The 20,544-nt window shown below is 41.2% G+C and overlaps 1 protein-coding gene across 6 annotated transcripts in view; it reads right to left on the bottom strand.

Annotated features, from left to right (window-relative positions):
- Positions 1-20,544, bottom strand: part of IRS1 (insulin receptor substrate 1) — a 190,708-nt gene that overhangs the window by 102,106 nt on the left and 68,058 nt on the right. For 5 of the 6 annotated variants that reach the window (XR_012906216.2, XR_016350365.1, XR_012906218.2 and 2 more), the window contains exons 2-3: positions 15,644-15,944; positions 2,824-2,924 (exon numbers count right to left, since the gene is read on the bottom strand). The gene's annotated coding sequence lies outside the window, so the exon portion shown is untranslated. Of the gene's footprint in view, positions 1-2,823; positions 2,925-14,907; positions 15,945-20,544 lie in introns of those variants that run through there. The other variant, XM_075937583.2, reaches the window with a different exon arrangement.

Genomic DNA, 20,544 nt, shown 5'->3' with positions numbered 1-20,544 from the left:
ATTACTTAAAATCATTCAGTAGTTAATACATCTGTTTTAAGTTTTACCTAAAACAACATGTTTTGAGTGAAAACTGCTTAGGAAGGCTGAGCTCTGCTTACAAAAGAGCTTGTGTTTCTTTTCCATATCAAGGGAGGGGTGGACTGGATAATAAACTTACACTGAGGGGTGTCCTTGCCTGTGGATACCTGCATTAAGTGCAGCACCTGCCAGATGTTTGTAGCTTGTCACAGCATCACAGCAGGAGGATACCCCAGGTTGGTGAGACAGAGCTCAGCAATTCCACAGTTCAGGTAGCACTCCAAATACCCCATCACACAAATTTAATATCTGATCTATCAAAGAAGTTACACGTGGCCCAAATGTAAATCAGATATTCTAACTTCCAAAAATGTTTAAAAAAAAACTGTTTTAAGAAAATCACATACTATCTGTTTCCTGGAAGACCCGTACTGATTTCTACCAACTTTCTTCCATAGCGTTTGTCAGAATTAGAAAAGAAGAGAGTGTGAGGGGCTAATTAAGTTTCTGAATGAAAGAGTAGCAGAAAGTTGGCCAATCTTATCCTCATTGCTCATTTTACTTATCTAGCAATAATTTTCTCTTGAAGACTGGTGTGGTGATCTTAATTTCTTTTTTGTTTGTATGCCCAGGACCTGGAGAATCTGGCACTGGCATGTGATTCAACAAATAATATTGTAGCATCCTTATCATAGCAGCTATTAGAAATTGTATTCTTTGATAATAAGTAAGCGAACAACACTTTGTGAAGTGGGGACATGCAAGTGTTACCACTTTAGGCCAACAACCTTATGTTTAGGGAGTGCCATATCTGCGGCTTATAGATTGTTTTAGTTCAGTACTAAGCCCCATTTCTGGAATACCAGGAGATGTACAGTGAGTGTTTTCAATGGATTCATGAAATTTTTCTGAATGGGAAACAAGCTCAGTAAAAAAAAAAAAAAAAAAAAAAAAAAAAAATCAACTGATGTAAAGAATTACTACTGCAAACATTTAAACAAAATTATCTTATAACAGAAATCATTGTCAAATGAATATTAAAATTCCTTGCTCTCTGAAAGCTATTCATATAATTTTGGTTTTTTGAAGGTATCTTTTTTTCAAAACTCTCACTTGTAGATTTTAGCTCCTTAATACAAGACTTATGAAATATGCTAGCTTCTCCAAGGGCCCCCTACCACTCACTCTATCTTCTCTCCCTCCCCAACCCTCATCACTCACTCATTCATTTTCACCGGGCTGGGGCAGAGGATATGGGCTCCAGCTAGGGATGTGGTTTCCCAGGTGCCAAGGTCCTTTTTTGACCAGGTGTTCCAGTCAAAAACCAGATATCTGGGAACACTAATTACAGAGAAGGAACCCACAGGGATGGACAAGCAGAGATGAGAGACTGTCAGAAAACTGACAGGCTACTTAAGAGAGAACTGCAGCACCCCTCTGGAGAAGAATCAAAGGACCTCTATATCTATGCAAAGCCTGCTGAAAAATAAGTTAATCACTGAAGTTTAAAGTTCACTCACTCTGAACTGAAGTAACTCCCAAAAGGAAAATGGCTTTCCATGTTTTAAAAAAAAAAAAATCAAGCAGACAAGAAACAGTTGGTTCAAATGAGCATTCATCATTATTGCTGCCACATTAATATCCCAGAACACTTTGGATTTAAAAATAGTGGTGGGTGTTAAAGTGTGACATCCTGAATCAACCTGGTAAGTGTGGTTAACTTTCTATTAGCTTCAGGGCATAACCGAGTTAGTCTGTAACAGGATAAACTTAAAAAAAAACCCAAAGAGTCTGGTAGCACTTTAAAGACTAACAAAACACGTAGATAGTATCATCAGCTGGTCATCTGAAGAAGTGGGCTGTGCCCACAAAAGCTCATGATATCATCTACATGTTTTGTTAGTCTATAAAGTGCTATCAGACTATTTTTGTTTTTTAACTTTCTATTAGTTTATGATAGGTCTGTATGTAGGTGGAGTTAGCCTTAAGTTAGGTAAGTGAAGATCGACAAGCAGCTGTTGTACATGAAGCATGATTACACTGCACAGTAAACCCTTTCCCACATGAAACTGTATGCCTAATAAAATGGCAGGGGCACAAAAGGCACCTGCTCAGAAACCCCATCCAAGAAGCTGTGGTTTCAAGTAATGAGCAGAGGTTAGTCTTTCAGTCTGATTGCATCAGCCTTGCTCAGCAGAACTTGGCTAAGAACCATACCTGTCTGGACCAGTAACTGGCAAATACGATTACTGAACATCATTCAGTCCTGGGCATGGAGAAGGCAGCCCTTGCTACCAAAAATGCCTTCTTGTAGCTTTCTGGTTAAGTGAGATGAAAGCACAGTAGGAAAATCTGATCCCTCATGTTCTGGTCCAGAAACTTCTTAGAAGGATTGCTCACAAGCCAGTTGTCTGTGCCCGGAAGGAGGAACACAGCTGCATTCTTAGGGTACGTCTAGACTACATGGCTCCTTCAACGGCTTTATTTCCCTTTGCCTACCATCGACGGAGCCATGTAGTCTAGACATGCGCTTAGTTACAGACTATCCCTAGAGTACATTCTTGGTCAGCCAAGATCAAAATCATCTATTACCTAATGGCATGCTAGTCTCTCCATTACTTGCTTTCATCATCTTAGTCCACAAGATTGTCTTATATGCTAACAGGCCAAGCAAACTGGAAGTACAATACAGAAATGAGTTTCAAAAACAGACACACAAAACAAGACAGGTACTGGGGTATTTCAGAGAGGCACCAAAACATACCTGGACTGAAAAGCAGGACTGGAGTAAAAAAATAATACCTTTGTTGCTGTGATGTGAAACAGAGCTGGAACGATAGTCTGTTGTAGCATTAGATCCTGAAGGAATCTCTTTTGATGACCAGAGTCAAAAATGCAACCAGCTGAAAGATATGGAGATCAACATTTATACTCAACAGATGTATGCAGCAATTTGGTCTGTGCTTTACACATTGAAGCTCTCTAGTCCAGCAAAATCCATGCTCTAGTAAGACCACAGAAGTTGCTGAACCAGAGAGCCCCAACAACTAGGAGCAAGAGCCAGCTGGGAGTCTAGTGGCGGAGGATCTGGAAGCAAAGCTGATCCAATGGTTGAGGGGCTAGCAGTGCAGCTGTTCCAGTGGCAGCGGAGCCTGGTGGCCAGGTCCAGCAGGAGGGCCAGGAGCCGTGAGAGGAGCCTAACTGGGAGGCTGGCGGACCCCAGGAAGAACCCAGAGGCCAACAGCAGAGGGGCTGGAATTGACCATCCCTGGTCCAGGAAACTCCCTCATTTGGGAAAGATTAGGTGCTGGATGAGGGAGGACCAACATCTCAAGAATCAAAAAGCCTTGATACATAAAGGATGGAGAAGGAAATAAGACTGAGGATGTCCTGCACAAATTGTTAGAGAACACTATGTCCCTTGTTGCATTCTTAAGATCACTGGCTTCAATACCATTTCTCTGTATAAAAAAAAGTGACAGACACTAGTGACACTTTAGTTTTAGGCATTAAGAATTTACTATAAACATATTTTACTAGATTTTCTTGATTTGAAGTTAGTTAATTGAAAAAGCTAAACATTTCAAAAGCAAACAATTTATTCATTCATGTTAATCATTTTTTATATCTATATTAAGCATCTAAAAATATGTCACAGACATTTATAGTCACTAACTAAAACTTACAAACATACTGCTAATTGTAAATCATCACTAAGGGATGTCAATTAGGAGAAAGACTGAACTGTGTCTTCAGATAAAACTGAGCAGACAGAAGGTAACACTAAAAGTTGCCTGTAACATGGACATATGTTCCTTACTGTTCCTAAGTGTGCCTTCATTGGAAAAGGTTTAATATGTGAGACATGACTACTATGAGACATGTAACATTTAAAATTTAGGAAACCAGATTCATGTCAAAAAGACTAAAAGCATCAGAATTTGTTTATGGTTCCATGGTACATATACCAGCTCAGCAGCAAATTGAGCTTGAATATAGCAATCCTCAGAAGACAATGTATAAATAAATGATGCTAATATCACTGCAGACTAAGGATGACAAAAATCATTATGCAAATAAACATGTAACTAGTAAAAAAAATTCAACGTTTACATGTTTGCACAGTGGGATGGCCGTTAATTCCTGCCTCTCCTCCCCCAGCTTGTACTGACTCCCTTCTGCTCCTGTCCCCGTTGCCTCAGCAGTGCCAGGGCGAGAGGAGGGAGAAGGCTGTGTGTAACAGTGTACACAGGCTGATTGGTTAACCGTATAAATGGTTACACTTAGACATCCCTACTGGAAACTGGTTCAATCTTTGTCTGACATCAGTTCTTTTCATTTTCTTATGGTAGTGTGAAATACTGCTAAGCCATATATGTACAGACTTCTCAGTTGTAACTGTCAAAGTCAGATAAAACTTTAGATAGATGTAGCTTTCCTATGAAAAAGATTGAAGGCAACACTAAACAAAACTGATTTTTTTTTCTAGTTGATATAAAACTGAGTCCATGTATAGAGACTTGGTGCGATAATACACACGACTAGAATACTGGTAATAGAAAGGTACAGCTTGCATAGGAACAATATGCAGAGAAAAAGGGAGATGTCTTATATATTAAAAATGTACACACTTGGACCGAGGTGGAGACGAACATAGAAGACAGACTTGATGAGAGTCTCTGGGTTAGGTTAAAAGGGGTAAAAAATAAGGGTGATATCATGCTAGGGGTCTACTATAGACCACCTACTCAGGCAAAAGAGGTGAGAACGAGGCTTTTTTTAAACAACTAACAAAATCACCCAAAGCACAGGATTTGGTGTTGATGAGGAGTTTCAACTATCCAGATACAAGTTGGGAAACTAACACAGCAGGGCACAAATTATCCAATAAATTCTTGGACCGCATTGGAGACAATTTTTTATTTCAGGAGATTGAGAAAGCTAATAAAGGGGAAGCTGTTCTAGATTTGATTTTAACAAATAAGGAGAAACTGGTTGAGAATTTGAAAAGAGAAGGCAGTTTGGGTGAAAGTGATCATGAAATCAGAATTCATGATTCTAAGGAATGGTAGAAGGGAGAAAAATAGAGACAATGGATTTTCATGAAAGCAGATTTTAGTAAACTCAACGAACTGGTAGATAAAGTCCCATGGTAAGCAAGACTAAGAAGAAAAACAACGGAAGACAGTTGGCAGTTTTTCAAAGGCACATTATTAAGGACCCAAAAGCAAGCTATACCACTACGTAGGAAAGATAGAAAGTATGGCAAGAGACCACCTTGGCTTATCCAGGAGATCTTACATGATCTACACATCAAACAGGAATAATAAAAAGTTGAAACTAGATAAAATTACAAAGGATGAATATAAGCAAACAATACAGGTATGCAGGGGCAAGATTAGAAAGGCAAAGACACAAAACAAGATCAATCTAGCTAGAGGCATAAAGGGTAACAAGATGACATTCTACAAACATAGTAGAAGAGGAAAACCAAAGACAGGGTAGGCCCATTGCTCACTGAAGAGGGAGAAACAACAGGAAACTTGGAAATAGCAGAGGTGGTTAATGACTTCATTTTGGTTTTTACCAAGATTGATGGTGATGGGATGCCTAAAATAGTGAATGCTAGTGGAAATGGGGTAGGCTTAGAGGTCAAAATAAAAAAATAACAAAGTTAAAAATTGCTCAGAAAAGTTAGATGTTTTCAAGTCACCAGGGCCTGATGAAAAGCATCCCAAAATACTCAAGGAGCTGATAGGAAGTATCTGAGCCTTAGCTATCATCTTTGAAAAGTTATGGAAGTTGGGAGAGATCCCAGAAGACTGGAAAAAGGCAAATATAGTGCCCATCTATAGGAAGAGGGAAATAAAAACAACCCAGGAAACTACAGACCAGTCAGTTTAACTTCTGTGCCAGGGAAGATAATGGAGCAAGTAATTAAGGGATTTGTGTGCAAACATCTAGAAGATAAGGCGATAGGAAACAGCCAGTATGGATTGTAAAGAACAGATCTTGTCAAACCAATCTGATAGCTTTCTTTGATAGGATAACAAGTCTTGTGGATAAGGGATTTCAGTAAAGCATTTGATATGGTGTCGCATGACCTTATCAATAAACTAGGGAAATACAATCTAGATGGAGCACTATAAGGTGGGTGAATAACTGACTGGATAACCATTGTGAGAGTAGTTATTAATGGTTCACAGTCATGCTGGAAGGGCATAACAAGTGGGGTTCCGCAGGGGTCTGTTTTGAGACTGGTTCTGTTTAATATCTTCATCAACAATTTAGATATTGGTATAGAGAGTATGCTTATAAAGTTTGCAGATGATACCAATCTGAGAGGAATTGCACGTGTTTTAGAGGATAGGGTCATAATTTAAAATGAGCTGGACAAACTGGAGAATAGTCTGAGGTAATAAGGACAAATGCAAAGTACTCCACTTAGGAAGGAACAATCAGTTTTACACATACAGAATGGGAAGAGACTGTCTAGGAAGGAGTACATAAGAAAGGAATCTAGGGGTCATAGTGGACCACAAGTAAGGATGTTAAGAAGTGAGTAATTGACTAATCGTGTACGCGATATAATTTACACTGAATATACAATTAGTCGATAAGGGGCCCTGCCGCAGCTGTGCAGTTTAAATATAGTAGGAGCCGGGGAGGGGAAGAGTAGTTCAATAGTGACTTGCTACTCAACTAGTCGCTTATATTTAGCTTGTGGATAGGGATGCAAGTCAACAGTGTAACACTGCTGCAAAAAAAGCAAACATGATTTTGGGATACAATAACAGGAGTGTTGTAAGCAAACACAAGAAGTCATTCTTCTGCGCTACTCTGCACTGATTAGGTAGGCTTCAGTTCGAGTATTGTCTCCAGTTTTGGGCCCAACATTTCAAGAAAGACATGGAGTAATTGGAGAAGACCCATTGAAAAGCAACAAAAAAATGATGAATGGTCTACAGAATGTGACCTATGAGGGAAGACTGAAAGAATTGGGTTTGTTTAGTTTAGAAAACAGAAGAGTGAGAGGGAACATGATAGCAGTTTTCAAGTACTTAAAAGGATGTTACAAGGAGGAAGAAGAAAAACTGTTCTCCTTGACCTCTGAGGCTAGGACAAGAAGTAATGGACTTAAATTGCAGCAACAGAGATTTAGGTTGGACATTAGGAAAAACTTCCTGTCGGGGTGGTTAAACACTGAAACAAACTGCCTAGGGGTGGGGTTGTAGAATCTCCATCACTGGAGATATGTAAGAGCAGGTTGGATAGGCATCCCTCAGGGATGACTGAGATCGGGGTGGGCTATACTTTTGGAAGGGGGGGGGCACTTCACAAATTTTGGAAGTGGCCGCAGGCCGACCCGGAAGGGGTGTGGTCTCAGGCAGAAGGGCTGGGGTTGAGAACTACCCTGCCAGGAGCTTTTCTTGGCCTGGGGTCCCTGCCCTCTGACTTCTGGCCAGTGGAAGGGACCTGAAGCAGATGGGAGGCTTCTGGAGGCTAGCATCCTCCCAGAGTTGTTTGGAGTAGAGGCTTAGACTTCACATAACATAGCTGCTAGCTCCTGACCCCACTGCTAGACCTGTTGCCTGGCAGCCTCCTGGCAGACACAAGCCCTTTGAATAGAAGCAGTTGAAAGGCTGGCACCTCCCAGGCAGCTCCCAACCAATGGGCCACCAGGACTGAGAGCTTCAAGCCCTTTCAGTTTCTTCAGTTTAAAGGACACGTGCCTGTTGGGTGGCTGCCATGCAACGCAGCCGCCCAGCAAATGCGAGCCCTTTAAATAGCAGCAAGCAAAAGGGCTCATGCATCTCCTGCTCCCAGTCAACACAGTAGGGCAAGGGTCAGAAACCTTTCAGAGATGGAGTGCCAAGATATGACTTATTCGCCATTCTGTATGGGTCCAAGGGCCAGTGATACTTTTGAAAGTCAATAAAAGTCCTTCTTACAGCAGCTTCATTAAAAAATAAAGATGCAGAACTTACCCTTTTAGAGTAAGTGTGCTGGGGGCAGGAGCAGAGAGGGGAGGCAAGTGCAGGCAAGGGACGGTGACCTTATTTTCTGAACCAGCTGCAGCTAGTAAGAATGGTTTAATTTAAATTATAAAAAATTAAGCATTTTAACTCTCTCCGGTTAACTCATCAAACTTCATTTTAAATAAAATAAAATTTTAATTTATTTCCAACACAAAAGGTTTAAATGTTTTCTTTATTTATGGCAGGGGCGGGGAAACCTTTTTGGTTCGGGGGTCACTGACCCACAGAAAAATCAGTTGAGAAGTGAGAAGCAAAAAACCCCCCCAAAACCCCAATGTTCACTGATGTGGCCCCAACTGAGACACCTCACTCCTCTGGTGCCCCCGCCTCATGGGTGAAGGAAAGGGAAGGAGGGACAGAGATTCATGGCGTCCCATAGACCAGATTTAATTTTCTGGGGTTCTGGAGTTAGTGGATTTTATGGACCTTCTTAGGCTCCAGGGTAGGGACAAAAATGAAGGGTGCAGTGTGCGAGACAGGGCAGCCAGCAAGTAGGATAGGAATGGGGTGCAGGATCTGGGAGGGAGGTGGGGTGCAGAAGCAGGCTGGGAGTAGGGTGTCTGTCCAGATGAAGGGCACAGGAACAAGGGAGGGAGTCAGAGCAAGCTAAGAGCGCCGGGTCTTGGGGGGAGAGGTAAGTGAGAAGATTGGGATGGGGGTAAAGGTCTGGCCATGAGAGGAGACTTTGCCTGGCTTTGTGCCCCCTTGCAGCAACGGCTGTAGCAATGGCTGCAGCCATGTGGTGCAGGGCTAGCCCCGGAGGCCGGAGGTGCTGCTGCCACAGTGGTCATGTGGTTGTGCTGCCGTCACGGCCACACAAGCCTGGACCACATGGCCACGGTAGTGGCACCTCCAGCCTCTGGGGCCGGCTACAGACCACATGTCCAGCACCTCTGGTCCCTGCTGAGGTGCCTTAGCCCCAGCACTGCCTCCTCCCGCCACGGCCTAACCTGCTGCAGGGAGGAGGGAGTGCTCTCCAGCAGCCGTGCAGTGGAGGAGGGGTGAGGCTGAGCTCCCTCCCCAGTGTTGCTGCGGCACACGTGCCACAGGTTGCTAACCCCTGCATTAGGGGGCGGGGCCCGGAACTGCCTCACAGACCAGATCAAAGCCCTAGGCAGGCCAAATCTGGCAGGGGCCTGGACTTAATGATCTCTTGGGGTCCCTTCCAGTTCTAGTATTCTGTGATTCTATTTAGTTTGGTAACTTATGAAAAAAATTAGTCTTGTTGATTAATTAGTTAACTCGTGTGATTAAAAATTATAATGAAAAATCAATTTTAATAGCACCATTAAACAATACCAATTGTAATATATTCACTATTTTGGATGTTTTTCTACATTTCTACATCTAGAAATTTCAATTACAACATAATGCCAAGTGTAGTATACTCACCTATACTGCTTTTAATACAAATATATGCACTATAAACATGACGAGCATTTTTCAATTAATCTCTAATATTCTTTATGGTGAAAGTGCAATTTATAAATATAGATTTTGTTGTACAGCTGCATTCAAAAACAAAACAATGTAAAACTTTAGCACGTGCAGATACACTTGGTCCTACTTATTGCTCAGCCCATCCCCATGACAAACTGGCTTGTTTACCTTTACAGAAGATAATGCTGGCAACTTATTTATAATATGTCCTGAAATCAAAGTATTTACATTCCAATTATGCTACACATTCATATGTCCCTTCATGCTTCGGCCCATGGCAGAGGACATGCTTCTCTGATTATGACCCTCATTAAGAAAATATATTAATTAAATTTGTGAATGAACTTGGGAGAGAACTGCATGCCTCCTGGTCTGTTTTATCTGCATTTTACTATATATTTCATGCTATAGCAGTCTCGGATAATGACCCAGCACATTTTTAAAACAGTGCAGATTTGACAAAAAGCAAAAGGTACAAATATGAGATTTCTAAAGAGCACTACAGCACTTGAACCAAGCATCCAACGTGAATTCCAAAATATGAGAAGGATGAGGTATGGAGCATGCTCTTTTAAGACTTATAACAGCTAAATTAATGTAGAGACTACATAACTTGAACCACAAAAATACAAAACGAAGCACAAAACCCTTTTTCTGGTGGCATCTGAGTCAGATGCCAAAAAGGAACACGCATTAGTCCACGCTACTTTGGATTGTTACCTAGCAGAACCCATCGTCAACATGGACGTATACTCTTTGGAATAGTGACTGAAGCATGAACAAGCATGTTTCAGGTGAAACTGTCAAGAAGCAGTGAGCAGCATTATCTCTTGCAAACTTCTTTGTCTCAGTAATTGGCTGAACAAGAAGTAGAACTGAGTGGACTTGTACGCTGAAGTTTTACAACTTGTTTGTGAGTGCTATTATATTTTGTACAAAATTCTACATTTGTAAGTTCAACTTTATGGCAGAGATTGTGCTAGAGTACTTGTGTTATATGTAGGGATGTAAAACCCTTCTTAATTGGTCAACCAATTAAATGTTCAGGCCAAGTGGCTGATTAAACAGGGGTGGGATGGTACCTGCTCCAACCTTGCTGGGTTGGAGTCCCCCCCCCCCTCCCAGCCACAGACAGGGTCTGCTCTGGCTGGGTTAGAGCACCCCTGCCTGCAGCAGATGCAACAAAACTACAGCAGCCCCCTGTCCATTGCAAGCGGAGGGCTACGCCAGCCCTTACAGATTAACTGTAACTGGTAAGCCTCTCTCATTAAGAGTGAGGCTGACTAGTTAACCATTAACATCCCTAGGTAGAAGAACTGAAAAATACAATGTTTTTGTTTTTTTACACTGCAAATGCTGATAATAAACACTGAAGAAATTTTTTTTTGAAAATGTAGAAAACATCCAAAATATTTAAATAAAAGGCAAGTAAATGGTATTCTATTATTGTTTAAAAAAATGAATTGTGATTAATTGTGCTGTTAATCACTTGACAGCCCTAGAAAAAGGTGTGTTTTACAATGGACAAAATGAGAGAATGCACGATTATCTCTCTTGAAAAAGTTTATAAGCTTTCATGGAATGGTGTTTTCATGATGCCTGAATTTTTTCAAGTAAGTGTAAATGAACAAGGAGAAAAAGATTGAGACTTTATAAATGCATTTTGCTTCAGTGCGTGACCGTCAATAAATATTTGCTGAAATAGGCATTGTTTACACTAAGAAAAGCTAAACATGGATAGAAAACCAGTTAGTGCTAACTTTGCTAATTTACTGTATGTATAACCATATTAATTGTGACTAGAATGAGAAGTCTCACCCAACACCCTTCCTTCCTCCCAATGTAATGGCAAATGCTGATTTTTAAATTATATTGATTAAATAAACTAGGGGGCTATGGCCCCTATTCGCCAACTCCCCTCTGTCCACTGCAGCTGGATTTTGGCCTCTCCTGCTACCCATGCCATAGGAGGAGGGGGGGGGGGGGGGCTGCTAGCAGTCCTTTCTGTGACAAGATCGGGGGTGGACCATGTAGCCTGCCCCAGGATTGAGACTGAGAACAAGATGCTGCAGACAGATGCAGGCTAGGACCCCAACTGGAGCCTCATTGGCCAGGCTTAATTTTAAATAAAATATTACATCCAACACAAAAAGTGTTCAACATTGTCTTTATTAATGGCTGAAGTGGGAAAACGTTTTCGGGGAAGGGGGACACTGACCCCCAGAAAAATCAGTTGTGGACCTCCAGGCCCCCTCCCCAATGTGGCCCCCAAATGAAACACCTCACTCCTCTGGTGCTCCAGCCCCATGGGGAGAGTGGGAAAGAGTACTGAGGTTCAAGGTCTCAGGGTATGTTAACTCTTCTGGAGTTCCAGGGTTAGTGGATTTTTGAGGGCTCTGTGGTGGGGCCAAAAATGAGGTGTTCAGTGTGTGGGACAGAGCTGCCAATGATTGGGATAGGGGTGCAGGATCTGGGCAGGAGGCAGGGTGCAGAAGGGGCTAAGGTTGCAAGGTCTATGTGGGGGAGATAGGGTGCAGGAGTGGGCTGAAGGCAGGGTGTCTGCCCAGGGCAAAAGGATACAGGAGTGGGCTGGGGGGAACTTACTGGTCTTCAGCATGGCTTCTCACTACTCCCATTAGACGGATTTCGGTCAATGGGAGCACAGGGAAAGGCTCCAGCCAGCATGCCTGCACGCTGCTGTTACCCCCAGCCTACAAGGGGGAGTGCTTCTTCGCTGGGCAGCAAGACTCGGGGCTTTCTCGCTCCCCGCAGTGGGAAACCAGCCTAATGCTCCAACTGAGAGCAACAGGAGGGAGGGCGAGGCTGCAGTGCCAGACAAAGGGGGCCCGGACCACTCTGGCCAGGGCTGCTAGGCACCCCAGTAGCCCCTGCACAGTACTGGGAGCAAGTGGCAATCCTACTAATGGGCAGAAAAGGAGACATATATGAAAGCACATGAGAAGCCAGGGAGTAAGGAAGGATTTTGGAATAACAGAGCAGATGCTTTAGCCAAACAAGGGGCCCTGTTAACACAAAGTGAGGAAGAAGAGGCGGCAAGTAGTGTAGTAACCAGAGCACAAAAACAGGTGAGAAGTCCAAAGACATTGGATCTGCAAAAAGAAAGAAGTAAATGAAAAAGAAATAAAGGAACACCAAGAAGGAGGAAAGACCCAGAAGAAGAACTCACCTCCAAGACACAGCCTAAGACCAGAGCTGCCAGGACTCAGCGTCTGCACATCACAGTCAGGTAGAGAAGATCCAGAGAGATGAACTATGTCTGGCCAACAGGGGAAGTCTGTCTGCCTTGATCAGGATTGGGGAGCATGACACTGTGTGTTTAGCATGTGTATTCTGCTTGCATTGGAATTTTCAATAAATAGAGAATAAGAATATTACTGTGTAAGGCTCTTTCAGTGGCAAAAGATTCTGCAAACCCACAGGAACTTACTCCCTGAGCCCTAGGACGCAGGTATGGGTGGGTGTGTAAATGAACATGGTTGCACCTTGGGCTCTAGGAATTGGGTAAAGGTATATGTCCCTAAAATGTAGAAGGGAGAGACAAATTTGTGCTGGTAAAGCATCCTTTCCCACCTTTTAGAAGCACCGCTCACTGCTGCAGCCCCACGTGTAGCTGGGCAGGAGGGAACTTGGGTCTCACCGGGATGGCTCAGCACTGGGCTCAGGACGTGGCCACTCAGAGCACCACGGAGGATAGAGCAGTGGGCGACTGGGGCGATGGCGGGGCCCTCACCCTGTGCTTCTCCTAAGCCCCAGGCCTCGCACCAACCAAAGCAGCCCCTGGGCTGGGAGACAGGCCACCCAAAAGGCTGCGCCAGGACTGAGCAGGCAGGACCCATGGAAGGTAGAATTTGCCAAGGTTGGGCTACCAGGCAGCTTTTCCAGTCCTCAAACAGTGGGATACAGAGTGACGTAATGATATTACTCTGTCGTCCCACAGGAAGGGGGGAGGGGAGGAGAAGAGGTTTTACACAACATAGATATATAATGAAATATACATCTTTCATATGTATTGGACAGGGTATTCAATAGCTCATTTAAAAAAGCCTACTTTATTGTAGTTTATTGTAGCTACAACCTACTTATGTTAATAATTGCTAGAGAATGCAAATTATCTAATAGAACACAGTATTCCTTGGCCACAAAAAACTAAAGAATCAAGGTTAGTTTAACAGCAGCACTGAATGAAGTACAGTGAACACTCATGTTAATTTGCTAAAACAGAGAAAACTGTGTGCAAGATATTTAATTTAAAAGACATGCAAGTTTTCATTGCAATTGAAATCCATAAAGAAAAGCTAAAGGATTGCAAGGTGCAAAATAAATGAAGAAAGGGCTCGCCGAACCAGGCTCTTCCGGGTTACAATCTACTCGCCATAGGCCATAATTTGTTGAGCCCTGTTTATAAGTATTGGTCTGACATTTAAGGGGCTTATTAAAAACTATGAAAATACCTTTCAGGAACAATGGATCAAAAACATTGAACCAGATTGCCCCCACTTGTTTAGAAAACACCACAGAAAAGTAAGTGTGTGTGTCTTTTTCTGGTTTCTTTGGAGAGAGAATTTCTCTCCAACCAACTTCTTTGGAGAGAGAATTTCTTTGGGCAAAGGTAAGAATTTCAAAGGCAGCACACTTCCAAATCTGCTGATTTTGAAGAACAATGAGAAAAAAAATTCCTTGAGGTCTCACGGGCCAATGTGCAAAGATAGCTTTTGGTCCAATGGCCAAACTATCCTTAGGAATACAGCTCCAGCTTTAACTGCACTGACAGCAACATAGAGCTGCTTAACATAAGCAGCAGAGAGGACATCAGAACCAATAAAGCTTCAAATTATATTATCTTTTGACCATATTTTCACATGGAAATCCAGGCGCACAGCCTGACCTCTGTTACTCTACCCCCACCACCAATTAGTGAAGTCCTGCAGGTTCTATTCATTCATGGAAATTCACTAGACCCAGAAAAGGACATAGAATAGTGTCAGAGAAGCAGCAATGCCCCCTTCACACAGTCAACTCCAAAAAATTGTCTGAACTTTAAAAAAAAAAAAAACTACACATGGAAGTCCTACTTCCAAAGAAAACTGTGTATAATTTTTCCATTGACTTCAATGGAATGACGAGTGAGAATTTCCAAGAAATCTGAAAAAGTATTAGTGAACAGAGATGCGTGCTCTCTATTTACATACAAAATTACCTAATTATGCTTGAAATTTTAACTCTGAAGTAGCAAGCTCTATGGTAACCTGCCAACATTCATCTCTCTCTCTCTGCCAACATTCATCTCTCTCACACACACACACACACACACACACACACAGTCAGTAGAGTGTCTGTAAGTGGATAGGTTAGACAGTTAAGATAATTTACCAGGGGGGAAAAAATAAGCAGATAAAACAGTATCTAGTTTATTACATATAGAAAGATTTCCAGAATTTACAAACACCCACATTTTTCATTCCAGGAAGAATTTTGATTTGAAGACTTCACCCATGTTTCTGGGGTCTATTTTTTTCCTTTTTTCTCCTAACAATATATACAATGGAAGACTTTTGATTTATTTTTTCTGCTTTTTGTAAGTTTCTGTGCAATAGATGAGCTCAGGTTGACACTTGTAAATACCATGTACAGTAATTTTATCTTCATTTGCGTTAATAGACTATTTTACAAGGAGTACAAAATTATTATTTTTCTCTTGGAAACAATTTAGCTCAACATCAGGGTTATTTTACAACTGATAGGATCAGTAAATAATATGACTGTACAATCAAGGCCCTTGGGCCAATGATTCATATTATATTATTTTCTGAATTACAATCTTAAAACAAGAATAGTACCCTACTCTATTCTTATTAGCCTTGTTTTAAGCAGGTTCCCCACTCTGTTTACAACAGAATATAGTATACCTCAGTTCCACATCAAAAAAGATGTGCTGTAGGAAAAAGTTATTTTTAATTAAAAAAGTACGTGTATAAATCAAAACCTATGTTAAATATTTAATACTCTTCAACCAACATTAACAGTTTTGTATGTAATAATTTACAATGATGATTTGTCATACAGGTTTTCAGCAGCAAATGAAATGTATTATGTAAATGTGCTAGTACAATACCCATTCTCACCATGACAGTGGTGGGCACATCAGTTCACTGTGTCCAGCTAAGTCCTTATGGTAGAGGATGAAGTAATAGAGACTCATTGTCCAGGTGTCACAGTGCTTTTGCTTGGCACAACATAGAATGTGCAGTTCAGTCAACTAACTCCTGAGGTTTGTGTAAAGTAAACAAACTGAACTGGATGCATCGTACCCATCTATGGACGAGGAGGAGGATGTGAGGTCCTAGTTGTGATTCATGTAACATTTATAGTCTGGATACCCATGAGTTAAAAGAAGGATTTGCTGAGGTTGTATAGGTCATCTTTCTGAAATTGAAAGAGAAAGAAAATAACCATCACAGGCTTGTAAACACACTGCTTATAATTACTGCTTTGAACAAACAAAATATGACATGTGATATTCAAATTTCCGTATTTAGCAGCTTAGAAAAAGAAGGATATACATGAACTATAATCAAACATGTAAGAATCACTAAACCATCAAGGAAGTTAAACCATCAAAAATATATTTTAACCCATTTGAGAGATTCGCCTGTGGAAAAAAAAGAAAACAATTTAAAATGTGTATATTGATACAGTGTTCTGACACCAATTTCTATACTGGGGGAATGGGGAGGAAGAAGGGGAGGGAAAGGAGTCCAGATCATTAGCCGTTTAGCATGTTGTATGCTCTCTGCGAAGAGGTTTTTGGTTAAATTCCACTTTCCTGACTACCTAAGGTACACAACTTCTTATATGAGCAGGTGCCATGCATCACCCAACAGGACTACCACTGCAAATTTTGGCCATTACCATGGAGCTAGAAGTCAGGACACACTGGTAATCTACACTGATGTCTTTTGAAAAATTTAGCTTATATCACTGACAGAAGATTGATGCCTCATCTATGTGAGGTGTTAGTCCACACTAGCAGGGTGTAAATTCTAGTCTAAACCAGCATCAACTAGTCCATGTTTACCCCTGGTGCTATGTACTAGATGTTCCTTGGTGCACCAGTACTATTAGAATTTGCATCCCACTGATGTGGACTAATGCATCGTATAGACAACATCTGATTTCCCAAAAGATACTGCAACCATAATTCTGCTTCTGAGCCTAACCTCCTTACTGAGGCTACGTCTAGTTTGCAAGCCTTTTTCAAAAGATACTTTCGAAAAAACCTCTTTCAAAAAAGAACATCTAGCCTACAACCAGTACTTTTGAAAAAGCAAGCTGCTTTTTCGAAAGAGCACCCAGGCAGTCTGGATGCTCTCTTTTGAAAAAGCACTGTTTGCATTACATAGCGCCTTTATTCGAAAGTGTTCTTTCAAAAAAAGGTGTTATTCTTCGTAAAACGAGGTTTTCCACCATCAAAAAAACCTGCCGCGTTCTTTCGATTTACTTTCAAAAGAACAAAGGAGCAGTCTAGACGCAGGGGAAGTTCTCTTGAAAAAAAGGCCACTTTAAAAAAAAACAAAAAAAAACCCCTGTAGTCTAGACACACCCTGATGGTAGAGCATCATTTTAACTAGGACTTTGACAAAGTGGCCCACCAGTGAACAATATCCCATATCACCACCACTATGTGTTTTAACTGTCTTAGTGGCACTTGGGGCTAAGTCAGAATTTATAAGCTAAGATTTAGATTTTATAATAGTGTATATTTTTCGTAATGTACATTACTTATGCCCTAAAAAGATAGATTAATGGTATATTTTCCCCTCCTGTAAATAAAGACTTCTCATAGGGACACTGAACTAAAAATTGAAAAGGCCTCCTGTTCTGTCCTCTTCAATTTCTCCAGAAACAGAATTTACTTTGTGTGGTCCTTCAAGTGAAAGGAAAGCCTATCCTTGCAAATGATGTGTGGTATGCTGTGAAAACTCCCTGGAGAATTCTCTCACAGATCTCTCATTTATTTTCAACTTTCTCTTCAACTCATATTGCAATCTAATGGAATGTTCCTACCAGAATCTCTATATACAGCTTAACATAGTTTCACAGCTTTCAACTATGTTGAACCTAAAAATAGTAATGCTATACTTTAATAAAGGACAAGTAACAAAGGAAAAAAAAAATCACCTAATTTAAATTGAGAAGTACTGAAATACGCATGATTTGCTTTTCATTTCATATATGGCTCTTCTCCAGCATAGCTGAATGAACTTAGTGCAAGAACAAACTGTACCTAATAGTAGGGTCACATGCTCCAACCTGCCCAGTGGAATGGGGAGGGAGATGTACAGTTTTTCTACTTATGTCAAGCTTGTTCTTTTAGGATATCTTCAATACACAGAGAACAATGTTCAGTGTCAAAAGAGTGGATCATCTATTATCTAATGTTTTTGTAATCTACTTCTACTCCCAAATCTGTCATAAAACGCTTATAAAAAATCTTCTCTTGCTTCTCCAAACAACCAGTACCATCAAGACTTCTATGTAAAGAAACTTGGTGCAACTTCTGGACATTACTCTCCAGACTTCTGTACACAGAAAGAAGAGGAAAAAAGCATTTATTGGAGACAGGGAAATATTATCTAGTGAAATAATTCAGTAAGTTCAACATTCCTGAATAAAATAGAAAAGACTAGGTGCATAAGTCACCTAAACCTTTGGGAAAATGAAATGGGGGAAGGTTGGAGTAGGCTGTATATCTAGGAATTTCTGTAACTTAGGAGGACTCTCCAAATATATATGGAGCAGTAACTCAAGTACACTTTCAATGCATATTAATTGGCTCTCACTAGTTCCTTAGAAAAGCACCATGAAATGGATACGTATAGTAGTAGTAACATGGGTCAGTTTCAAATTTTCAATGTCTGCAAGGTTACAACGGGACATGATACTCTTGAAATTATTTTCTGAAGATTCTGGCCTCCTCTATGCTGATTAGGCCTCAACTGGAATACTGTGTCTAGTTTTGGACAACAGATTTAAGGAAAGATGTGGACAAAATAGATACCATCTGGAAAAGTGCAATAAATCAATTAAAGGCCTAGAAAACATGACTGGGGGAAGACTGACGGAACTGGTTTTGTGCTCTCTAGAAGAGAGACAACTAAGAGGGAACATAACAGCTTTCAAATTGTTACAAGGAAGAGGAAGAAAAATTATTCTCCTTAGCCTTTTATGATAGGACAAGGAACAATGTTTGCAGGGGATTGAATCTGACCTCTCAAGGTTCCTTCCAGTTCTAGGATTCTATGAGTTACAAGGAATCTAAAGCAGGCATCTGAAATGTTACGTATGCCTTACATGCAAAAAAGTAACGCACACAAGTGAACAAACACGTAACATTTCATTATCTGCTAAGGAAAGCTTACCTTAGAAAACTGATATTTTAAAATTACCTACTTCTCAACTTGTTACCCTCCTCTGCCCAAAAAAATGTCACACACACACTGACAAGCCATATTATAACTGCACAACTGTGCTGCATGGTCTGATTCCACACACAACAAAAACAAAAGTTAACAGCCATATGCTTAACAGATGTGCTTTCTCAAGGTTAATATAGCATCATAACTTAAAAGCATAAATAGCGTTTTAGACCTGTGGAATTTGTGTACATAAAGTGCTTCACCACTAGGACGTCAGTTTTGACACACATTTTATTCTGGGATTGACTCCCATCTTGTCACACTTTTCCAATTCTAATATATATATATTTTGGCCAGGGAGACTAGAACTGAAATGTCTGAATTAATGGACAATACGGAGTCTCATCACAAAGATCTCCAAACATCAGAAAGCGACAGAGAGCCTGAGTAGTTGGAGGTAGTAGCTATTGAGAAGACTACGTGGACAGACAAATGTAACTCTTCTTATATGAATGCAATCAAGTCAGCACCATAAGAACCAAAATGCCGGTTGAAAATTGTGATCTATAGTCTTGTAGGATGATTTAAGAGTAGTGCTCTTGGAAAGCCACTTAACATTGGGATGTGTAAAAACTGTGATGTTAAAATTGAGATGTTAAATTGTGATTAATTGGCTAATCAAGTGGTTGATGAAATTCCATCGACTACTCAATTAGTCAATGTTGGGAGGGGTACTCATTACAGCTGCAGCTCTGCAGTTTAAATGCAGTAGGAGCCGGATGTGCAGCAGCCAGGCTCCTAACTACATTTAAACTGAAGAGCCACAGAAGGGTTAGCCCCTGGCACTCCCAAATCATGCTGGCCCTGGGGGTAACCCACTGCACCTCTGTCTTTTAAATGTAGTAGGAGCCAAGTAGCTCTTACTACATTAAAAGGCTGAGCTGTAGCACTATTGTGCCTCTGCCGCCACTGTCCCAGTGAAGAGACGGTGCTGGGGGGAACCGGCTTTTGTGTTGGCTACCCTCAGCACGAGCTCCTGCTTCCCCCACCCTCTTGCTGCCTCTGACACAGGGCAAGGAGGGGGAGGAAATGCGAGTAGTCAACTACTCTTTGACATTCCTAGTAAAAAAAAACCCTCCTTTTACTTAATGCTGAGAACAGACCTTTCAGCTTGGACACTTATGCATCCAATTTAAAAGATCTTCCTGGATGAACTCCAGGCTACCTCTAAGGCAGTGTTTCTTAAACTGTGTTCTATGGAACACCAGTGTGCCGTGGAGAACAACAGAGTTCAAAATTGCCACTTTTTTTGGGGGGGTGGGGGGGGAAGAGGAGAGAGGGAGGGAGAGGTCTACAAAAATTCCTTGGTGTTCCCCATAAAAAAAATTGTTTGATGTTCCTCAGTCTTAAAAAGTTTAAGAAACACTGCTCTAAGGGGACTTTAAACATCAGAGCTAGCAGATGGACTTCTCATCAGCAAGTAGAACAAGTTCATTTTATAGACTTATTTCTATAAAGATAATCTCACCGTCAATTCTTGTTTATGTCACCTCTTTCAGAACACAGTACAGTTAGGACAAGCCTGTTTGGTTCTGGATGGAGGAATG

Source organism: Pelodiscus sinensis, chromosome 10, assembly GCF_052426305.1.
Source record: "Pelodiscus sinensis isolate ZL-2025 chromosome 10, ASM5242630v1, whole genome shotgun sequence".
NCBI lineage: Eukaryota > Metazoa > Chordata > Testudines > Trionychidae > Pelodiscus > Pelodiscus sinensis.
The sequence above is the reverse complement of the archived record's forward strand: the minus strand, read 5'-3'. Positions and strand labels throughout refer to the sequence as shown.